This window comes from Amaranthus tricolor, chromosome 14, assembly GCF_026212465.1.
Source record: "Amaranthus tricolor cultivar Red isolate AtriRed21 chromosome 14, ASM2621246v1, whole genome shotgun sequence".
Classification (NCBI taxonomy): Eukaryota; Viridiplantae; Streptophyta; class Magnoliopsida; order Caryophyllales; family Amaranthaceae; genus Amaranthus; species Amaranthus tricolor.
Genome location: NC_080060.1, coordinates 17,822,162 through 17,834,261, shown reverse-complemented (window position 1 = coordinate 17,834,261; position 12,100 = coordinate 17,822,162). Strand labels below are relative to the sequence as shown.

General features: G+C 33.8%; 1 pseudogene; it reads right to left on the bottom strand.

Annotated features, from left to right (window-relative positions):
- Positions 1 to 2,585: 2,585 nt before the first annotated feature.
- LOC130799588 (uncharacterized) lies at positions 2,586 to 11,516 on the bottom strand (annotated as a pseudogene).
- Between the last annotated feature and the right edge of the window lie 584 nt (positions 11,517 to 12,100).

The window sequence follows — 12,100 nt, the reverse complement described above, 5'->3', positions numbered from 1 at the left end:
TACATATATGCTCGGTAGTCATCAAGGTTTTAAAAAAACTTTTACGATTTACACAAATCAAAACTCTTTAAATGCACAAAATTATATGATGCAACACATAAGCACATATAACACATATTATTTTGCGAACCATAGAAAATAACAAATACAACTCAAAATAGCGTAGTTTCTCGAGTTTAGAAAATCATTTTCAAAATTTCATACCCGAATATAAAGATTCGAGCACACCAGAAACAACTAAGCTCTGATACCAATTGTAACAGCCCAAGTCTCTATCACCTTTAATAAATACTTTTTCAAACACAACGGAAGACTTTTGACTAATTAATCGGGTTATTTCAACCTCAAACCAAAGGTCTAAACAATTTAATTAGAGTTTTATAAATAAATACTTCAATAAACTATATAATTTGTAAAAAAATTTACACAAATATCCTTTTTCAAATAAGTTACAAATAAATTTCTTAAATTCAAATATTGTTCACAATGAAAATCAAAAACACAATTCATCTCGAGAGAAAAGTTTCGACCATGCTTTGCTGCGCTACTCTAATATCCAACTAACACCTGCAATACTCATAAATGCACTATCCCTCAAGGGACGGTTATTTAGAGTTTCAACAAAAAACTGTGTAGTATTAGCAATCATGGCTTCGTAGTTCACCAAACAATGAAACCTTTATAGCACCTAAAAGGGACTCCACATAGCACTTAGTACTTTACATAATTCAAAACAAACGGTGGAAATCAGGTCAGCTATTAAATAGAGTATAGAAACTTGCCAACAATTTTACAAGTATAAAAATATATATAACCAGACCTATTTGTGTTAACCATGTGGTGTACATGTATCAACGTTAACACAAATCTTACAAACTATATTCTAATTTTGTCATTCAAAATCAGAAAAACTTACATATTTTTTTAAGGTGAATATATAGCAAGCAAATAAATTTACTCCCCTACAGCCGCTTCCATTATAATCCATTCCAACATTCATTATACATCTTATTCAAAATATCAAAAACTACATAAAAAATCAGTTTTTTCGCTCTATATGCTAGGAATTCAGGTAAATCTTTATAGTTTTTGCTTGAAATAAACCTAATTGCAAATATCACTACAAATAATTATTCAAATAGCGATGGAAAAAACGCAATGGCAACATACTCATCGCCTCGGGCAACAAATCGGCGACAAAAAAATCATTCCTTTATTAATGTTGGACACTGGCGACGGGGGGGGGCGACAGATGACGGTGGTCGCCAGCTGGGAAAGGAGAATGGCGATGGTCGGGAGTCATAGCCAGCTCATCGCCCCTGTTGTTCAATGGTCAAATTTTTATGATGGTGTAAATGGCGACGGTTGGGATGGTAGCCAACTCGTCGTTCGTACATTTCATTTTTTTTTCATTTTTATTTTAGGTTTGGCGACGGCATGGGGTGGTAGCCGACTCGTAGCCCATTTTCGTCCGCTTTTGTGAAATTTGAATTTCAAAATGGCGAGGGCTTTGTAGTCGCCATGTTGTCGCCATGTTTTCTTTTAGTAAACGAGACGTGTTTTATTGTTATATTTCGGAAACGAAAACAAAAAGCAGGGTTGATAGAGGTTAGTAATTTCATTATTTTATAATTAAGTACATAATTTATTTATTTTTATTGTCATAAATTGTTTTATATATTTGTATTGTCATTAATTTACTTTAATAATCAATTAAATAATTATATTATTATACTATATATAGGTGTTAAAAATGAATGTTAGGCAAGAAAGATGTTGGATGTACAACTGATGAAAAAAAATAAAAAGTTAAGTTTAAGATTTATGAGAGGATTGGAAGAGTTTATAGATTTTGCTCGTAGAAGTAGCAAGAGTTCTAAGATTAGATATCCTTTTAAAAAGTGTAAAAATTGTTTTTATAAGGAACCAAATGAAATAAGAGAACATCTAATGAGAAAGGAATTTGTTGAAAAGTACTATGAGTAGGAATATCATCAAAACACAGAGGTAGGAACAAGTTTTGATGTTATAGAGGTACTAGGAGAAAATTCGTTAAACAATCTAAATCCTTACTCACAGATGGTGTATGATGCAGTTGTTAGTATGTTTCCAGGCACTTACATTATAAAATACTTGTTATCTTAAGCATTCAAATTAAGAAGGAAATTTTTGAAAAACAACCTTGCATTATAAAATACATTATGACTTGGTATGTGAAAGAAACCATCATCAATATGCACTACAAAAGACATGAGGATATTCGAAAAGAAAAGCATGGAGCTTTTCTACGCTTTAAAGCGTCGAATAAAAAAGGGTGTTATAAATCTTTGACAATTGTTTTTCGACGGTTTGTTGCATAGAGAAACATTCTGTTTTTCCACACTTTTACTTGTTGAAAACATTTTAGCGCTATCGTGTTTGATGTACTCTTAGTTGCTTTGTGACACATAAATACCATAACAGTTTTTCTAACGCTTAAAAAGCTTAACAATTTTTCCAACACTTATAAGCGTTGAAAAAGTAACATAGACTATTTTATTCACATCAATCCCATAACCATACTTGATGCCAAGATCATAGAAATGCATGTTTAAATTACTATACAAAAAAATAATGACTTTATTCACCCAAAAATATTATCAACAATTTACATAGATGATCCAAAATTCCAAATTATTAGTAGTTTGGATGTGCAATTAACATCAATGTTAAGCACAAAAAAATAATGATAAAAAAACAAGTATTACATCTTCGAAAATAACTTCCAAATCACAAAAACCATAAGGCTGAGCAACTTGAGAATTCTGAGACTATATAAAGTACGTCCATGAAACTTCCGCAACCTACATCAATAATAGTCAAGGGCTATCCAGAAACATCCAAGGACGTTGGCATCATTGGCCTCGCCAACCCAACTGATGGATCATAACCATTTCTTGCAATACTCATGTATCTGAAATTCTGCTTACCATTGCGATATCCTATCAAAATAAAATGTTAAAGGAGATAAAAGTGAAAAAATATTATAAATTAGATGATAAAAGAAAGATTACAACCCTAAAAAATAAAATAAGAAAAGATAATTCAAGCAATTAGAGGACCTTACGATCTCCCAAATGAGATTTAACCCACCTACTAAATGTGTACAATTTTCCAGATCCTTATGACCCTCTAATTCCCAGAGTTAATCCAAACTTTTTCCCCGAGTCTTCCCTATATGCAACTACCTAAATTATCCCTACATAAGCCCAAATATCATATCATTGCAATTACATCTTAAAACCAATTGGTGACATCTCTGTAATTCTTAGATGTGGGATCATATGTGGGTTATGTGGTTATTTTTCCAAATAGAAGGAAGTAGTCTGAAGTACTTTGTGTAACATGACTAAGCTTTGTTAATATATATCATAAAGTTTTGTATGTAAACATAAATGATGAAAAAAATTGAAAGACAAGTATGATTGTAGGATTACCTTGTCAACATAAGGGTGATTAGATAACAGAGTTTCTTCTTCTACTTTGACTCCAGGATCCTTCTTGGGAAGAGGAGGTCTTCTGCAATCACGCTGAAAAATAAAGCAGCTTCGTGTCATGATAACAATTAACAAGTATGAATTAACTTGTAAAACGATGAAAATGATTACCTGCAGCCATATTATACTACTATGCAGCAAAGATGTCGAGGAACAATCGTAATCGTAGAGAGGCATCGTTTGCACTACTGAGTACTGGGGAAATACATTAAAACATGGTTGGCAAACAATACTACAAATGTAAAGGCATGTAAGTAAGATTCAGCAGGGGCATATCATGTGTGAAAGGTAAAATGCATATACCAATGTTTGTAATTTCATCAACTCCCTGTAAAGGGCACCATCAAAACTTCAAAAATGTAAAGCAGAAAACTTACAATGTAAACTGAGGCAAAGTGAAGGAGTACATAAATACATCTGACCGATGCCCTCCGACTAGCAACAGTAGCAACTTTTTCTTTTAGCCAAAGAAAGTAATCACCAATATTCTGCCCAATATCATATAAATATTCATCAATCCCAGTTTTCAGCTCAGCTTTCTTGTCATACAACAGCTCTCCTATTCCTATATTTACAAACATACTATGTTACCAGATGGAATTGCAGGTAGACATTTAACACCCCAGCCCCTCGAGTCAGTCATGAACACTGTAAGAGGAAGTATAATAGTTAATGCCATGATGGCTGGTCCAATTGTGACAAGATGGAGGGAACTTGCAGAGTGACCCGCATTCCTATACAAGGGGCTATGCTTCAAACGATGAAATCTCCTCTCCATTGTTAACGGAAAAAGAACAATACACAGAATCTAACAGCCACTCTAACAACCCTTAAAACATGGGAGGTATCGGCCGACACCAATCAGGGTACATCATGTTGGTCATATTCACAAATGGTGGTTTACACTAGTGACCATTGACTGCAGATATTGGGAATTTCTCTTTTCTGTCAGAAATCAGTTACAAAACGTCCCTCACATGCTTTAAATTTCCTAGATTATTTCACATGCCAATTAAGCTTTGGCTGACCGGGAACTCTTCTCAGCTCAAACTTGTAGACCAACTTTCCATGGGGGCCAAGATCATCCCAGTATTTTACAACAGTGTATAGTCCATCATAAGTGTACGTTGCGACCATTTTTGTTCTTCCATCATGCGTATCAGAAGGCTTTGTCCCTCTAAATCCACGAATAACTCTCACCAAAGTTTTCTTATCGATGCAGTTCTTCAGGGCCAGATTCCCTCTTTCAAGCTTCTGATCTTCAGGTTGCTTATCTGCACCTGTAGCATTTCCTCCTTGACCAGTATATATCAATACATCCGAGCAATCAACATCATTAGCATAACCTCCAGAAGCCACAATACTGATTGCAACAGGTTGTTTATCTAGCTTAGTTGTATCAATACCACCTTGTAGCGGTGTATGCAGTCCGATTATTGCAAGTTCTATGCGATAGTTAAACATATCACCTACTTCTACCCCTGGGACAGGACCTATTAATTTTTTCGTATTAATATACTTTCCATGATCCTTCAGTATTTTTGCAGCACGAAGATCAGTTCTCTTACTAGCAGCTTCTTGATCCTTGGACTTTGTTGAATCTTCTTCTTGCAATAGCTTTCTGTAAACATCCTGAAATAATTGTAATGTCTCTTGTACCTTGGAACGAACACCTCTCTCACTTGAAGAACTAGCACCAACAGGAGGAAGACTGACATCGCAAACACACCCCCTTGGAAGAAAGTGAAAGTCATTGGCATTATCATCCTCAGAAGAGTCATCAATATTATCTCTGATTTCCAGTGGCCTAGTACCCTCTTCTATATCCTCCTCCAAATAACGTATCATCATACCTTTTTCTGCCAAGTTCTTGATACAATCTTTGCTTTTAATGGGTGAAGTTTTACATTTAGTTTTGCGAGAAGAGTCACCTATCTTCACCTTCTTTTTCTTTACACCAGTATTAGTTGTTTTGACATCAACTTCCCCCTGCCTCCATGGACATTGGGGAGCAGACATAAGAGCTTGTACGATAAGAATCTCCTTTACACTTTCAGCTCCCACCATAGTTTCTTCTTGCAATACAACATTGCTACAGGGGAAACCAATTGACTTTTTTATCTTATTTTTATCCCTGGCATAAACCACACTCTCTTCGGTTAGTCCATCAGGCAAACTCCTCATATCGATCTCATCTTTTCCATTATATTCAAGATGTTCTATATCCTTCTTAATATGCTCACCAAATCTTTCGTTCAAACTTCCGTCTTGTTCTTTAATCTCACTTGAGTTTCTGAACAAAGGAGGTATCTCACATTCTAAAACCTGCTCAAGGGTATCCACAACTTTTTCAGAAGCAAGATCTTGTACCTGGTCTTTAAAGGCATTGTCATCGTTATGCTCTCCACCAGTCAGATTTATATTGCTTCGTACAACAGCTTTGTCGCTCTTCGAATCTGGTTCCCCTCGAGTATCAAGCTTATTGCCTGCATCACCAAGCCTAGGCAAATTACGGCCACACCCATCAGGGAAATCACGAACTACAGAAGCTCTTCTTCGAGGAGGATATTTAGATTCCTTCCAAACAAAATTTTGAGGGATCGGATAATGTGTGACTGAAGAAGGCTTTACACTATTTGCCTCATCCAAAATTTTGTTATCAGCAGCGTGAGCAGGCTTTATGAGATCAAGACCACCAGTATCCTTTCGTGCATTCAATGACTCGGCCCTCTGATCCATCAACAATTTTGTTCCATCTTCATCTCCACGCCGCACCTCATCACATTTCACCGAAGATGACTTCTCCATTTCAATTGCATTTAGGCATGCATCAATCTCATGACTCTTTGAATTAACTTCATCTTCTGGTGATGTTTTCTTCACCGCTTCACAAAGATCTTTACTCTTTTCCCCACTACACTCTGTAATTCTCAAAACTTCATCATCTTTTTGTCCACTGCTTCCTACTTCCTTCACCGGTAGGCTGATTTTCGCAGCCTGTGGGCCACATCCATCAGGAAAATCACGGATTGCAGATACTTTCCGCCTCTTATATCTTGGCCAGGACATAACCGAAGAATAATCCCCATTTTCAAATGACATATTAAGACCAATCATTGAATCGAATTCTCCCTTGTAGAAACCTGTAACAGAAGTCAGAATCAAATTAACTCAGCATCCTTTCCCTGCTCCATCTTTTGTCAATCAAATTAACAAATCTAGAAAACCATAAAAAGACATCCAATAAGGCTGAGAAACCAAAAAAATTATAAAATCATCTATGTTGAAACTAATTTTGGATAAGGAAGTACATGGATTGAAATTTACGTAGTTCCCCTAAGCTGGCACACATGTTGAATCAACTCAAGCCTCACCTTGCTCTAGATAAACAGCAAACTTGAGGGAAATGCGTGGTCCAGTGAATGGTTCAAACCATGTACAATATTCCTCTACAAAAAAGAAAATAATTCAGACATTTTGGACTAACTAAATCTTAACCTAGCCATAAGCTGGACGTAGATTAACTCGTAGCTCTTTCAAGTTGAAAATGTACATCCTACATCTGATTATTGAATCTATGACTACTTTGCAAATTTTGCTTGCACCATATTAATAAAATGAGCAAATTGTAAAGAAAAATTAGGAAATTATGTAAAAATGTGAATAGTTGTATTCGACACTCACTTGTACGTAAGTGTTTCCCATCCGATTCGACACTCACTTGTATGTTAAAATTTTCCATCCAAGTCAAGGTCTTTATCTACCCAGCTCATTGTGGACCACTATGTTACCTGATTGGGGATCAATTCCAACCCCAAATGTACCCATCTATATTCCCTTTTTATTTGTACAATTTCATGCAAACTAGCAGTGTTTTTGTCTTGTCTTATCTGGTCTTATTTTGATTTGCATCCCGTTGTAGGTTTTCTCGAGCTGAGGAACTCTTTAGTCACATCCTCCATCACTCCCTACACCCTGATCATAGTTCCTATGAGTGAGATGCATTGGGTATTATAATGTGGTAATGATTCAAATCAAGAGTGCTTCAGAGGAAAAATGGAGAAACCAAATACATAAAGCAAGCGTTAATTCTCCAATATAAGGTTTAATCAGAATAAATGAAAGAAATAATAGTTGTTCATAGTAAACTATAAAGAAAGGTATGGAAGCAAAATAACAACAAAAATTCCAAAGCCTTGATCACAAACGATTGGGTTGGCTACATAAATCAATAGTCCATAGGAATTCTCCTTCTCCATTCAATTTGATTTTTACCATCTGAATCAGTAGGTCACTAGGTCTAAATCTTTTACATCCTTTTCCATTCCTATGCGCTTCAGGTCGCCTTCAGTCTTCTTCGCCTTGTTTTTCAATTTATCAAGTTCCAACTTTTTATCGTTCTTACTAATTCAGTAATACCCCATCGTTGCACATACCCAAATCATGGTAAAAATTGGGTTTCATCTTACTCTCAATAAATGAGACTCCTAATTTTTTACTTACTTAAGTTTTGAATTCTATCCCTCAAACTATGTTTGCTCATCCATCTAAGCTTTCGCATTTCCAATACTCTCATCGTATTAAAGTTACAACAATCATTTATACATGTCAATGGATATAATAGTCTTGTTTAATAGCCATTAGATAAAACTTGCCCTTTAGATTTAGTAGCACACCTAGATCACACAATGTTTCGATGATCACCTTTCATTTTTTTCCAACCCACTAATTTAATGAATCACATCTTGTTGGATATCCCCACTACTTTGGAATATGGACCAAGATATTTAAAGTCTTCACTTAGAGTAATTTAACTTTATAGACAAAATAATAACACTTTTGATTTCATCTTCCATCAAAGTCCCAAATGATTTTGTCAACAAAGTCATATTTTTCCTTCACATTTCTTCTTTTTTGTCCAAAACTTTTGTACCAAACGCCTTAGTTACATAGATTCGTATTTCCGTATTCCACATGGATACGTATCCAAATATCTGATATGGCTAATACAGGAAATAAAAATTGACCCAAGGGACTCTTTGGTTGTATCCTCCTTTATTGGTATGGTTTGGCGTCTTTCATCCCTCTCCAGACCCTAATCATAATCTTAATAAGCAAGATACACTATATATGATCATGTATGAGTGTCAAACACCCTAATCATAATCTTAATAAGCAAGATACACTATATATGATCATGTATGAGTGTCAAACTTTCAACACACGTACGTGGGGTAAAACGAGGAGTTTAAGCCAGAGCAAACACAATTTAAAAAAGGTCAAAACACAAAAGCAATACCAAAAAATTCTTTCATCTAACACTATCCCCAAAGCATTAAAAAAAGTCAAACTTCAGTTGGATTACTTACACTCAATATTACTAGAAAACAATTAATTACAACTTCTTAATGTTTGCTCAAAACATAATTTAGTCTTTCTTTTGGTATCACTTATATATACTTGACCAATTCAATTAGAGGTTTTGGCTAAGCTTTAAAAAGCACATCTCAAAGGTAGGTTCTAGAAAAAACGCTTTTCTTACTCTTGCTCAGTGGTGTACACACTTTTATACGCTTTTTGCACTATATGCGATTTCATTGAAAAAAAACATTTTTAATAAATTAATAATAGAATAATTAGACAAAAAGGTGTCTCCTTGTAGAAAGACAAAGGAAAAAATTTGCTCCAATATAAGAGAAAAGGAGGAAAATAAGCATTTGCTTGCACTCTTAAAACTTAGCTTGATTCTCTCCATGTTCCTTAGCCATTAATCGATACCATCTTTTTTGATTTTTCTTTTCCTCTTCTTAAATCTTCTTTCTTGTAAAGTTTGCATCCCTTTTTTTCATTTCATCTTATAGATTCTTTATGTTGTTTTCTTCTCTTCGTAGATTTGTGACAAACACCTCAGTAAAACCTAGTCGACTCGCATTGATTATTAACCGAAAAATCAATCATTGTTTCTAATATATTGATTTATTGGTTCATGCAACCGACTCTAATTTGTAGGTATTAAGACTTTGGAATTGTTATTGTTATTTATCGTATTTTTCTCCTCCTATAAAGAGTTACAATTTATTTTCTTCTGCAATCACGACTTTACTTCTTTAACTACCCTTTTCTTTTGATGTGTCTACTTTTGGTTGATTTTTTTCTTTTTTTTCTTCTTTAGTTATCCTTATTTTGATCTACTTATCTTTTTCCTCAAGATTTTTCCTTTTTAATTCACTTTTAGGTTATTTAGGTTTAAATTTCTTAGATAACAGTTAGAAAACATGCTTTAGATATGATAGTGCTTCAATGTTAAAGAACTTTTCAGATCTTTGATACAATTCTAATATGAATAGCATGTTATTTGAAGTACTACAAAACACTACAGTTGTCTATGAGCTTTTGAGCTTAAGGTGAGCCTCACATATGAAATGTTCCGGCTTTCACTATACATCTAGGTTCTAAAACCTTTTTGCTCCGTATGACTTTATAAACAAGATTTATGGTGAAAGCATGACATCAATAAATAAATATGTATTCGTGATATAAAATAAAGAAAAAAATTGAGAACTAAGTGTACACAAATGATGCAAACAATTGGAAACCATAATAAATCTACCAATAAACTCTTTGATACTTACACTCATTAGATATTTAACAAAAATTGACAAGAATAATCAAAAGGTTTTTATAATTAATATTATAAATAAATGTGAATTGTAAAATCATATAATAAATTCAAATTGGAAAACGAACATGCATAATCAATTGATTATGATCATGTTCTTCATCATCATACTCATACCGGTATCAAGCTCATAGAAGCTATACTCAAGGTTTAAGTAGGGAGGAAAGATGTTAGAACATACCCTTATTAGGAAACATAGTGTGTTCAATGTGAGACTCTTCACTTATGATTATGATCATATTATGAGTACTAACATGTACTTCTTCTATATTTTAATACTTGCAACACCGTGACTTTTACGCAATTAAAAAGTGTTGCTTTGAACTTCGTTAGTTAATTAGATTTAACAAAAAACTATAGTTATGTAGAGTCTTGTTAGATTTGTTTCAAGATATAGTTTCAACCAATTAACTTTTTATAATTTAAACTCCCGCATAACAAGAGATGCATGTTTTGAGAAGTGTTAAAAGTAAAAAGAAACATAAGTATCTGTTAATAAATTTGTCAGCAAGATTAAAATTGAATCCAACTAGTAAAGTTTTCTCTATTAAACAGAATTATCTATAGAGCAGCAATTGAAGTTCTCAATAAGAAAACACTAAGCTAATCAGTGCCAATTAATCCTGGATTCCTCAATCAACAATTACCCAAAATTGAATTACTATGCAAAATCATCATCATCATCATCAACATCAACACAATTGAAAATGTTAATCAAAACAGTTAAGCTAATCAATGCGAATACCCTACATTCCTCAATCAACAATAACCTAAAATTGAAATACATATGCAAAATCATCATCATCATCATCATCATCATCAATATCAATTCATCATCGTCATCATCATGAACACAATAATAGAAATCCCAATCAGAAAAAGTTAAGCTAATCAAAGCCAATTAATCCTACATCTTTCAATCAAGAAAACCTAAAAATTAATCCATATCATCAAATTGTCAAGCCAAATTAACAATTAACAACAAATTAAAAAACAGACAAAATAATTTTATACCGTAGATTCCGATTGTCGCCAGAGAATGGTTGTAAAACAACTGAAACTTCTAATGAGGTGGAACGGGAAGAAGGTGAAGAATTCAAGATATAGATTCTTATAAAGGCCAAAATCATAACCCCAGACAACGAAGGTGTGGCTACGCGACATCATTGTGGCTGTACATACCAATTTCCAAAAATAAATACTCAATGTACTACCTTTTACAGTTTTTAATTATTTTCTAATGGTTCCCCTCTAAAATTTCATTAATAAATATGTACTTTCTCTTTATTTTAACTATTTATTTTTGTGTTCTATTATTTTTATTTTATTTTTCAACTATATTTTTCTTTGGATTAATTACTAACTATAGTCTTAAATTTTAGTATTTTAAAATAAACAGTCTCAAAATTTTTTACAAACAACAGTCTTTAAAGTATCAAACACGATATTAATATAGCCATTTCACCGGATGACCTGCTAAATAACCAATAACCAAGATGATAACTTAAATTCAATAATCTAACCTTATTACCCGATTAACAGTTAAACTCTTCTTCCCTACCTTTTCTCTACCTTTCCCCAATGACCACTATTCCCCACCCCAACACAATTACCAACACCACCACCAAAACCCCTTCTTTAATAACAACCCATCAAAGATTTATGTTCATGTTCAAGCTCAATTATTAAATAAATGAACAAAAATCAAGCTTTTGTTCAGTTAGATTTGTTCTTTGAGTATCATTTACACCACTAATTTTCAGAGGGAAGCTGGGGAGATTGTGTTGTGCGATAAGCAGCCCCAATTTTCTGAGCATTGATTTCTAGTCTAGGCGGGTTCTCGGACGGTGGCTGCAATTCTCAGGCGACATGAGAGGATGAGGAG